Genomic DNA, 12386 nt, shown 5'->3' with positions numbered 1-12386 from the left:
CGCTGTCCACGGCCTCCAGCATACTACAAACACCAGAAACTACTTGCAACTCCTGGATAGAGGACTAGGGTGAATAAGAAGTCGAGCGGGGTCATATTTCAGGGCCCAATGTATGGTAGTAGCTGAATCATGGATCACAAACACAGAACTCAGTTCCTAAGGACGGCTTCAATGAGACAACCCACCATGTACTCCTACATGGCCTCTCACCGACACCTTTTACCAAATCGTGTTCACACACTTAGCTCACACATAGTAGGACATGTTCACACACCTCTGATTCATCCTCGATGAATCAGACCTGACTCAACTCTAAGCAGTAGCAGGCATGACAAACAAGCATGAATGAGTAGGCACATCAGGGCTCAAACAACTCCTACTCATGCTAGTGGGTTTCATCTATTTACTGTGGCAATGACAGGTCATGCAAAGGATAAAGGGGGTTCAGCTACCGCAGCAAGTAACAGATGAATCGGTGTTGTCCTAATGCAGTAAAAGAGAGCAGGAGCGAGAGGGTAGGATTGTATCGGAATGAACAAGGGGGTTTTGCTTGCCTGGCACTTCTGAAGATAGCATTGAGTCTTCATTAGTGTCAACGATCACATCATCGGTATCACGTCTATCGAGAGGGGACAATTACCGGCAACATAGAAGGGAACACAATCAATGCAATGCACAATATGATGCATGATCATGACATGGCAAAATGAATGTGTTTTGAGCTAATGCAACTAGCAACAGATTAAATGAAGTTGGTTTGAATACAAGATTCAAATTCAAACTCCATATGTGATTATTTAAATGCCCTTTATATGATTTGTGCTAAACAGCATCTATAAGTTGTTCTAACATGCATGAAAATGGTACAGATGGATTCCTTGAATTTTTCTGATAATTTTTCATATATAAATTATTTAATTTGGAGTTACGGTTGAATTTCTATGATTTTTAGAAGTTTTAGCTATTTTCTGGAATTTCCTGAATATAATAAAATAAACTAAATTCCAGAAAATGAATATTGCGTCAGCATGACCTCACCCTGACGTCATCAGGTCAACAGGGCGGGTCCAGGTCAAACCTGACGTGTGGGGACCACATGTCAGTGACACAGTTAACTAACCTAAGTTTAATTAGAGCCTGGGCCCGCATGTCAGTGTCCTATCTACTTAACTAAGTTAGTTAACACTAACTTAACCTGGTACTAATTAAACAGGGGGGCTGGGCCCACACATCAGTCAGAGAGAGGGGAGGGTCAAACCGGGCAGTGGGTCAACCCACGCCGGTCAAGGGTTAACGGTCGCCGGCGTTTAGCCGCCGGCGAGTCCCGACGCGGTGGTGCGCTGCGGAAATGGCCTACAGAGCGCCGTTTGGCGCGCGGAGCACGACTACGGGATGCGGACGCTCGTCCGCATCTAACCAGGGTGGTGGCGCGGCCGGGGAGTGGCCGGAGAGTGGTCGGCGACGAGCTTTAGCGGCGGCCGGAGTTCGGCGTCAGTGAGGACGGCGCTGCGGTGCACGGGGGAAGGAGCAGGTGTGTGCGTTCGGCTCCTGAGAGCACGGTTAGCAGGCGGGTGCTACTAGGGCGAGCGGAGGAGCTCGGGAGCACGGGGCTCATTGGCCATGGCGATGGGCGGAGCTCGGTTTCGTGGGGCGGCGGCTAACGGACGAGAACGGAGGGGGTGAGCAAGGGGGAAGGCGCAGGAGCTCACAGCGAGTTCGAGGGGGCAGTCAGCAGGCTCGGGGACGTGCGGGGTGCGGCAAATCGACGACGGCGATCATCGGACAGGGACGAGGAAGATGGCGACGATGGCGGCTCCATAGGGCCTCTGCGTTGGCTTTCCTCAATGGAGAGGCGTGGTGCAAGGTGGCGGAGGTGCTGGACTGATCGGGGAGGCAAGGCATCGGCGGTGGGCACGGCGAACGGCGTCGGTGGCGACGGGGCTCCGCTCGGTGGAGGAGAGAGGGAGCCAGAGAAAGGGGGGAGAAGGCACGGGGAGAGTGCGAGGCCTGGGAGGGTGCGTGGCGTCGCGGACGAGGTCCAGGGCGACGAGAGGAAGCAGGAGGTGGCCAGGGGGAAGCAGGAGGTGGCCGAGGCCTCTCGGGCGCGCGCCACGCCTCGCCTCTGTTCGTCCTCCTGGCAGAGGAGGAAGATGACAAGGGGGAGGAGGTGGGCTGGGCCGGCTGGGCCGGTTGGTGGGCGCCAGGTGGGCTGCAGGTGAGTTAAGTAGGCTTCTGCTCTTTTTATTTTTTTTTCTTCTGTTTTGTTTTATTTAATTTATTTTGCCAGTGTTTTGAATTTAAAATAATTCAAACAATGCCAAAAACTCCTCTGAATATTTTATATTGCTAGATGGACTTCTCCAAAAGCTTATAAAATATTTTCGGGGGTATTTGAAATTATATTCTAATTATATGAATATAATTCAAATTCAAATAGCTAATGAATTAAATCCAAAGTCCCAAAAATAATTCCTTAAAAATGTTCAATATTTTGGTTGGGACCAGAACCCTTACCAAAAATTATCAAACATTTAAAAGGGCATTTTTGGAGCAATGAATGAGATTTCTAGGGTTTTTGCCCCTCTTTTATTTAAGTTTTTGAGGCTTCCAAAATTCCTCAGTTCAAGTTTCGAAAATATAGACATGATGCACACATGAAGCTAGCCTAGAGCACTACCAGCAGCTAGGGATGTGACAACTCACCCCCACTAAACAAGAATCTCGTCTCGAGATTCAAGCGTAGGGTAAAGTGAAGGGTAACGCAGACTAGTATAATCTTCACGATCCAGGGTGCACTTCAGTTGAACGTTGATTCGATCACCATCTTTGTCTCGAAGTCTTGCTCTGAGAACTCCAACTAACATGACAACGAGAGGAAAGGAAAGATCCTAAAAGAATGGTTCTTCTCGAAGGTCGAACAACTCAGGATTAACTCACGGAATGAGACATAGCAACATCTCTCGAGCTGAGAGGCGAAGCACACATCCATAGGAATGGAGTGAAGCAGATGACGAAGGTTCACTAGGTAGACCACAATTTCACGCTTAAGAAGGTGGTAATCGATTGTCAACGTAGCGAGGAGTTGAGTTGCCATGATACCATAACGATACACCTTAGGGAAGGTGACTCGTAGAGATATCCCCTTAAGTGGCAAAAAGAATTACCTTTGATTCAGAGATCATTGGAACTCTTAAAACCAGCCTAAGGCAATTCTCGAGCGATCGTTTGGAGGGGGTCGGTAGAATGGCATACTCGGACTTGGGTGATGTGGATTACCTTGTTGAAGACAACGTAATGGATGAATTTGCTTATCACCGGAAATGGAAGAGACCCATGGTAGAATGGCACATTGGCGGTGCAAGCTGGGAACAAAATGCAAATGCTGGGAATGATTCTGGTAACTGGGGAAGAACCCAACAATAGAGAGTGGATTCACTGTTTGAAAGGGTCATAGCATTGCCGAGGAAACTGAGAGGAATCCCAGTTAGAGCCGATGATAACACGTAGCGCTTGTGCGTGCTCTCAAGAACTTGAGCATTTCCATAATCATCAAGGTTTTACCAACATCCGTGCCAAGGATCCTGGCAACACAACTTGCTACCATGATGAATGATGATGGATGATGCAGATGCAAAGGAAGATAACACTTTCTCAGATTTCACCCTAGCAATGCCAAGGAAAGAAAATCTGGATGATCGACCGAGAGACATTTAGCACTCCGCTTCTAATGTTCTCCTTGATGTGCTAGTGTATCCCATTCATAGATATGGTTTGATAACTAGAACATCAAGTAAAAAGGTCGGACTTCGGGATCTCAAAATCCATAGGGGCAACTAGGGAGTAAATCCTACGAAATCCCTATGGGGAGGTGGCCAACTTCCTCAATCAAGATATTATAATAACAGGTCTTCCGGCTGGGTGTGTTGGCCACGACATCCACTTTACCGGTTTTCGAGGGACCGATATTATAATTCTTGGGAAATATTCCAACCATCATATCTGCCTGAGATTCAGATCTGGTTGGTGTCAGGATATTCCAGACTCATCGAGTCTAGGAAGAAAAATGAAAGTTTGCAACACAATTCGACGAGACAATGCTGCGAGATTCTCGGGGAATGAACTACGATAGTAAGCTCCAAAACATGAGCTGGTTCTGCTACAAACATGTGAACATGTTGTCCAAGACAAGCATGACCACAAAGTAGTCTTATAATAAAACACTACCGAGTTCAGGTGGGGAACCATCATTAATGACATCGAAGTCTCCACGCGTGGAAGTCCAAAGAGTTCACCTTGGACAGACTCCTTTATCTTTGAACAACTCAATCAGTGGCTTGGTGTGCTCGGAACACATATGGAATGAAGGTTGCAAGTCTCCAGACCACAGAATACTTCGCATGTATGCATGACTGACTTGGGATGATTCCAGAGGAAGCAAAACTAACTTTCTCAAATCCACGGCGGCAACTTTCACCAAATGCACGTGTATAAGAGGAAGTCACTCCTTTCATCAAACAAATACTTCATGAGTTAGCATGAAGAAATGCTTTCAAAAGTTTCCAACACTAGCTTAATGTTCAACAAAATCATGGAGGAGATAAGGATGTTGTCAATGGGCTCAACAACAATTCTTCCGGGTTTCCCTTTAAAAGGAATTCCATAGTTAAGTGAACAAGTGATAGCATAGGTCAGACCCAAAAGATATAATGGTGTATACTCGAGGGATCAACCACGAGTAAGACAACATTACGAATATCGTTGGTTCTGGTCTGATTGGATGATAGCCCATACTCCAATCAAAGGTTGGATAAGAATGATAGGTCCATTAACTGATCACAGGGACCAATCGATGAAGATATCATCTTTCTTCAACACACACTACACAAAGATATCCCTTAACATGAACTAAGTCAGACAAGCTTTTATCTTCCAACTCTCCAAGTTGTTGACTAGCTTAACCAACTAGCTCTGGGATATCCATCACAGATTCTTGGAGAAAGGGTGGTTCACAAGAACCCGACTTGATCACGAGCTCAACATAGCAGTCAGGTGACAACCTGGTAATACTTCCGAGAAGATATTCGGAAAATCACGAACCACCGGTATGTTACTAAGCTTGAGAACAATCTCGCTTTTGAGGGCAAGACGATATGATTAAATGAGTGAGGACTTGAAAAGATCCTAACTCATCAATCGAAGGGTGCACCGAAATAAGGACTAGATAGCACGATCAGTCTTAGAATGATGATTCAAGAACCAACACGCTAAGAATGAAATTATTATCCTTTAACTACCAAGCAACAGAGTTGCTAGCAGTATTGATTTCACACGCCATGATTCATTTGTCGGCATTCCGGTTACAATAACACAGGAACCGAGGAATGAACAATGATGGCAAAAGTATCACTGTACCAAGAGTTCATAGGATGGTGTGTAATTCCTATAACAATCCCGATATAAAAGATGGTAATACTCCAAGGTAGAACAGAGCAAAAGCTGGATTGGCATTTTGATCTGCGGAGTACAATTGTTTTGACCCAATCCTAGATATGGAAGAGGTACTGGAGTTTGTTTCTCCTAGTCATTCCGCGATAGAATGGCTTGACGGACCACAAGAGTAATAGGCATCGATAACGAACGCACGCATACTCTTGACTATCCATTGATAGACGAAGGTCAGTAGACAACAAAAGAGGGACAACTCAAAGGAACATATAACTTTCTGAGTTGTGGATGTATAGACTAGTATGTCGAACCAAGTTCAACATAATTCTTCCGGATAACCCATGCAGAAGGGTTGAGCTGGCAGAGTCACAATATAGCATGGAGAACTCATCGAGAGCACTCTTGTTGTCATCTTTTGGTTCAGAAGAACTCCTGCCAAGAATGGTTCATGGTAATTGGAAGAAGGATGTACCACGAACCTCGAGGACTATCGCAAAGGTTACTACTATCCTAAAGGGACTAGCAAACACTATCAACATGAAGTAAGTAGGGTGAATCTCGGGTTCAAAACCCAAGGAGTAGAATACCTACTACTAAGTGGCATCACGGGATGCTTTCGAGAATAAAGGCCAGAATCATCACACTAGGACACAAATCATGGCTAGCTTACTAGGTGACTCCCTAAAACACCTAGGGTCATAATAATAGCTCCAACATAAAGGTCGAGGCAGTAGAATACCTCAACTCAACAATTAGTGTGATTGAGCTGGCATAAAGGAGCATCGAAACTAGAGGGAAAGGATTTTGCAAATGCGTCAGACTCTTTAGAAACCTGGGATGACTCGGACAGCATATCGGCTGTAAATGCTCAGAAAAGATTTGAGACATTCACAAAAATGGTGGCATAACCACTCAGAAGCACAATATCAAGGTTTGGAGATCAACAGTTAACATACAGAAGTAGTAGGAACTGAACTCAAGCTTAAATCCAACAATCTTATAAGTCTACGGATTACTAACACGTGATCCTGATAGAAAGAAGAGATATCCTAGTTCTTAATCCCCGTAGAAGAGAAGATGATGACTCAGATCAGAAGGCCATGAGGTATAAGGAGTAAAAAGAGCCTTACGTTCCATCCCACAATCAATTCCCTTATATAACTAAAGAATTTCTAGACTCAACTTCGACCAGTTTGGCTTGGTAATCCTACAGGCAGTCAAGCTCTGATACCAATGCTGTCAGGACCCCGACTCAATGCCACATCGATCTAGCATGTAACACCTCATATCACTTTGCGGCCTCACGCACGGTATTCCCATGGGTGTCGCCTTACCTTAGCCCGGGACCGTTTGCGCCTTTTGGCACACGTATATGACGGTGTCGCTAGCATCCATATGATAAGGAGCCCGGGCTGACATGGCTAGTCGTAAACCCAAAGTGGCACAGACTTACAGGGACAGGCATTCATGACCCAGCATCGAACGTGTCGGTCATCAGCGAGTGAATCCAGGCTGTAGCACTGGGCTAGCAGGACTCCGGTGAACCGGGCTGTAGCGGGCTAACAGGACTCCGATATTCATCGCGTGACATTTCCCCGAAGGGACAGACACGGGAACGAAGAAGGACACATGCCGGCCAGCCTAAGTGTTCCGGAGCAGTAGCAAGCTACCATGGCTCGGTGGAAACACTAGGAGACATTTCCCGGTAAGAGAGGCTACTAAAGATAAACAACTAGATGGTCAGATCCCACACATACCAAGCATTTCCATAGCATACACACAATATGCTCGATATGTGCAAATACAACATGGCATCACAACATGACTCTACGACTCAAGTAATTTATTCAATAGGCTCCGAGGAGCGAGATATTACAAACATGGGTCTCATGACCCAACAATCAGAGCATACAAGTCAAAGCACAAGCGGAAGCTATCATGTTTGGGTACAGACATCTATAACTGAAAAAGGCTGAGAAGCCTGACTATCTACCAGATCCTGCCGGGGCACAAGATCGTAGCTGAGGTAACAAGCTAAACGTCGAAGTCCACGCGGTACTACTAGCGAGACCGAAATCTCTCTGCAAAACATAAAATAGGCAAACGTGAGTACAAATGTACCCAGCAAGACTTACATCAGAACTAACTACATATGCATCATTATCAACAAAGGGGATGGTGGGGTTTAACTACAGCAAGCCAGCTTTGACTCGGTGGCTATCCTAAACTACGACTGCAAGCGACTCTTTTGAGGTGGCGCACACGAGTCCACATATTCACCATATCAATACACCACTATGGATCCGCTCCCGTCTCCCTACGAGAACGCCATCCATAGCACTCACACTTATCTTGCGCATTTTAAAGTATCCACTTTCACTTGTCTATGAACTGATATAAGCAACCCAGAAGTCCTTTACCGCGGACACGGCTATTCGAATAGATGATGTTAACCCTGCAGGGGTGTACTTCTTCATACATGTTTCCACCACTTAGCGTCTGCACACGACATGTGCTGGGCGGACTTCAAGCGAAAGCCGACGTGGGTGTAGACCACGACCTACCTAAACACTCAAGTCTCTAGTCCAGGTTTATCGCCTATTTGGGTTCCATCCATGAGGAGATCCGGCCGGAGTTTCGCTCACAGCCCCAAACGATGTGAACAGGGTTCCGTGACACCAAACGGGTGCCCGGTTTACCCGGCCACGTGCCTACCGCATCACAGCCCACCCCTACGGTCAGCGCTGTCCACGGCCTCCAGCATACTACAAACACCAGAAACTACTTGCAACTCCTGGATAGAGGACTAGGGTGAATAAGAAGTCGAGCGGGGTCATATTTCAGGGCCCAATGTATGGTAGTAGCTGAATCATGGATCACAAACACAGAACTCAGTTCCTAAGGACGGCTTCAATGAGACAACCCACCATGTACTCCTACATGGCCTCTCACCGACACCTTTTACCAAATCGTGTTCACACACTTAGCTCACACATAGTAGGACATGTTCACACACCTCTGATTCATCCTCGATGAATCAGACCTGACTCAACTCTAAGCAGTAGCAGGCATGACAAACAAGCATGAATGAGTAGGCACATCAGGGCTCAAACAACTCCTACTCATGCTAGTGGGTTTCATCTATTTACTGTGGCAATGACAGGTCATGCAAAGGATAAAGGGGGTTCAGCTACCGCAGCAAGTAACAGATGAATCGGTGTTGTCCTAATGCAGTAAAAGAGAGCAGGAGCGAGAGGGTAGGATTGTATCGGAATGAACAAGGGGGTTTTGCTTGCCTGGCACTTCTGAAGATAGCATTGAGTCTTCATTAGTGTCAACGATCACATCATCGGTATCACGTCTATCGAGAGGGGACAATTACCGGCAACATAGAAGGGAACACAATCAATGCAATGCACAATATGATGCATGATCATGACATGGCAAAATGAATGTGTTTTGAGCTAATGCAACTAGCAACAGATTAAATGAAGTTGGTTTGAATACAAGATTCAAATTCAAACTCCATATGTGATTATTTAAATGCCCTTTATATGATTTGTGCTAAACAGCATCTATAAGTTGTTCTAACATGCATGAAAATGGTACAGATGGATTCCTTGAATTTTTCTGATAATTTTTCATATATAAATTATTTAATTTGGAGTTACGGTTGAATTTCTATGATTTTTAGAAGTTTTAGCTATTTTCTGGAATTTCCTGAATATAATAAAATAAACTAAATTCCAGAAAATGAATATTGCGTCAGCATGACCTCACCCTGACGTCATCAGGTCAACAGGGCGGGTCCAGGTCAAACCTGACGTGTGGGGACCACATGTCAGTGACACAGTTAACTAACCTAAGTTTAATTAGAGCCTGGGCCCGCATGTCAGTGTCCTATCTACTTAACTAAGTTAGTTAACACTAACTTAACCTGGTACTAATTAAACAGGGGGGCTGGGCCCACACGTCAGTCAGAGAGAGGGGAGGGTCAAACCGGGCAGTGGGTCAACCCACGCCAGTCAAGGGTCAACGGTCGCCGGCGTTTAGCCGCCGGCGAGTCCCGACGCGGTGGTGCGCTGCGGAAATGGCCTACAGAGCGCCGTTTGGCGCGCGGAGCACGACTACGGGATGCGGACGCTCGTCCGCATCTAACCAGGGTGGTGGCGCGGCCGGGGAGTGGCCGGAGAGTGGTCGGCGACGAGCTTTAGCGGCGGCCGGAGTTCAGCGTCAGTGAGGACGGCGCTGCGGTGCACGGGGGAACGAGCAGGTGTGTGCGTTCGGCTCCTGAGAGCACGGTTAGCAGGCGGGTACTACTAGGGCGAGCGGAGGAGCTCGGGAGCACGGGGCTCACTGGCCATGGCGATGGGCGGAGCTCGGTTTCGTGGGGCGGCGGCTAACGGACGAGAACGGAGGGGGTGAGCAAGGGGGAAGGCGCAGGAGCTCACAGCGAGTTCGAGGGGGCAGTCAGCAGGCTCGGGGACGTCCGGGGTGCGGCAAATCGACGACGGCGATCATCAGACAGGGACGAGGAAGATGGCGACGATGGCGGCTCCATAGGGCCTCTGCGTTGGCTTTCCTTAATGGAGAGGCGTGGTGCAAGGTGGCGGAGGTGCTGGACTGATCGGGGAGGCAAGGCATCGGCGGTGGGCACGGCGAACGGCGTCGGTGGCGACGGGGCTCCGCTCGGTGGAGGAGAGAGGGAGCCAGAGAAAGGGGGGAGAAGGCACGGGGAGAGTGCGAGGCCTGGGAGGGTGCGTGGCGTCACGGACGAGGTCCAGGGCGACGAGAGGAAGCAGGAGGTGGCCAGGGGGAAGCAGGAGGTGGCCGAGGCCTCTCGGGCGCGCGCCACGCCTCGCCTCTGTTCGTCCTCCTGGCAGAGGAGGAAGATGACAAGGGGGAGGAGGTGGGCAGGGCCGGCTGGGCCGGTTGGTGGGCGCCAGGTGGGCTGCAGGTGAGTTAGGTAGGCTTTTGCTCTTTTTATTTTTTTTTCTTCTGTTTTGTTTTATTTAATTTATTTTGCCACTGTTTTGAATTTAAAATAATTCAAACAATGCCAAAAACTCCTCTGAATATTTTATATTGCTAGATGGACTTTTCCAAAAGCTTATAAAATATTTCCGGGGGTATTTGAAATTATATTCTAATTATATGAATATAATTCAAATTCAAATAGCTAATGAATTAAATCCAAAGTCCCAAAAATAATTCCTTAAAAATGTTCAATATTTTGGTTGGGACCAGAACCCTTACCAAAAATTATCAAACATTTAAAAGGGCATTTTTGGAGCAATGAATGAGATTTCTAGGGTTTTTGCCCCTCTTTTATTTAAGTTTTTGAGGCTTCCAAAATTCCTCAGTTCAAGTTTCGAAAATATAGACATGATGCACACATGAAGCTAGCCTAGAGCACTACCAGCAGCTAGGGATGTGACATGCGCGCGGCGGGGCCCCCGCGACAACGATGATTCCATGAGGGCGGTTTCAGCGGACAGTGCTCTCCGGAGATCGCGATGGACTAGGTCATTGCGAGGCTTGCAACTTTCTCTTGCAATGTACATCAACAAAGTTGGAGCTGCCAGTCGTCGATGTCTTGGTTGATTGAGTTGTTGATTGATTTTTTTAAATTAACTCTTTTCATTATCGAACACTTTATTTTTGCTGTTTTGAATTTATATTTTATATATTTATTTATCTCAGTCAAAATCTATGTCAACAGATGGTTCGAAGTGAGATTTTTTTTACTCAGGCCCAGAGCTCGAAACTATACATATTTTGTTTAAAGCACTTCTAGTGAGTATGGGTTTATGATTTTTTAGACGATCGTGTGCCAGCTACGTACAGCTTTTTAACCATATGCTGCAAATGTGGAGGCTAAAAATCAGGCCACGTGGCTTATCCGGCTAACAAACTTTATCCTATGCCTTCCTCAACTCTTTTCCCAACAAACAAACAAACTCATATTTCTCTTGGACCATAGGAGACATCGGAGACGAGGCTCATCTCAATTCCGTCCGGACTGTGGCCGCAGCCTCGTACGTATTAAGATTTCCTTTGCATGATATTGTATACTGATTCGCTAGTCTCTTGATCAATTCATTGGCTGACTACTCTGTTACTCCAATCGCCTAGATTGCTTTCAATCCTTCAATCCCCGTGATGCCTCCCCGCTGGAGCACGTGGTGACTTGAACCAGGTGTGATCAACTTTGTTTTCTCATTGAGCTTTTATACTTCAACGTCTAATGTGTCCGCTTATGTTTTCCTTGTATCTTTTTATCCTGCTGATGATGCAGGAGCCAGTGATATTTGGGTCACGGCTTGGATAGATCCGTCTTAGTGGACTTGCCTTTTGAACGGTATGACTATACCTTCCTCTGTGGTCGCATCTCTGTTCTTATTTATAGTACTGCCAAAGACGCAATTTCTGGTACGTATGGAAATTCGGGAAAGGTTATATATACCAATGTATGAGGCTCGTAATGCGTTTGATCTATATCTATTCATCCGAAAATTGTGATCCCACGGTCGGTGTTCCGGGAAGCCTCTATCCGGGCTTGGTCCGTCGTTCGACTCGGGATTTTTTTTTGTGAATTAGTAGATTGCTCACTGTTGGCGCTCCAGGAAGCCTATATATGGGTTTCATCCTTCGTTCAACACTGAATTTTTTTTAATTTTTTTTATCGTGTACGTATATAAATTAGACTTGATCACTGTTGGTGTCCCGAGAAACCTATATATGGGCTTGGTCCGTCGTTCGACGGTCATTTTTTTTATTGCCATATATGTATGAGTTTGATGATTCGATCATCGTCGGCGTTCCGGCAAGCCTATATATGGGCTTGGTCCGTCGTTCGACGGTGATTTTTTTTTATTTGCCATATATGTATGAGTTTGATGACTCGATCACCGTCGGCGTTCCGGCAAGCATATATATGG

At 46.5% G+C, this 12386-nt stretch overlaps 1 protein-coding gene across 1 annotated transcript in view; it reads left to right on the top strand.

Annotated features, from left to right (window-relative positions):
• Positions 1-11755: 11755 nt before the first annotated feature.
• Positions 11756-12386, top strand: part of LOC119286668 — a 4882-nt gene continuing 4251 nt past the window's right edge. The window contains exon 1 of the mRNA XM_037566091.1: positions 11756-11806. The gene's annotated coding sequence lies outside the window, so the exon portion shown is untranslated. The remainder of the gene's footprint in view (positions 11807-12386) is intronic.

Source organism: Triticum dicoccoides, chromosome 4A (genome assembly GCF_002162155.2).
Source record: "Triticum dicoccoides isolate Atlit2015 ecotype Zavitan chromosome 4A, WEW_v2.0, whole genome shotgun sequence".
In the NCBI taxonomy this organism is placed as follows: domain Eukaryota; kingdom Viridiplantae; phylum Streptophyta; class Magnoliopsida; order Poales; family Poaceae; genus Triticum; species Triticum dicoccoides.
This window is presented reverse-complemented; position numbering and strand designations above follow the sequence as displayed.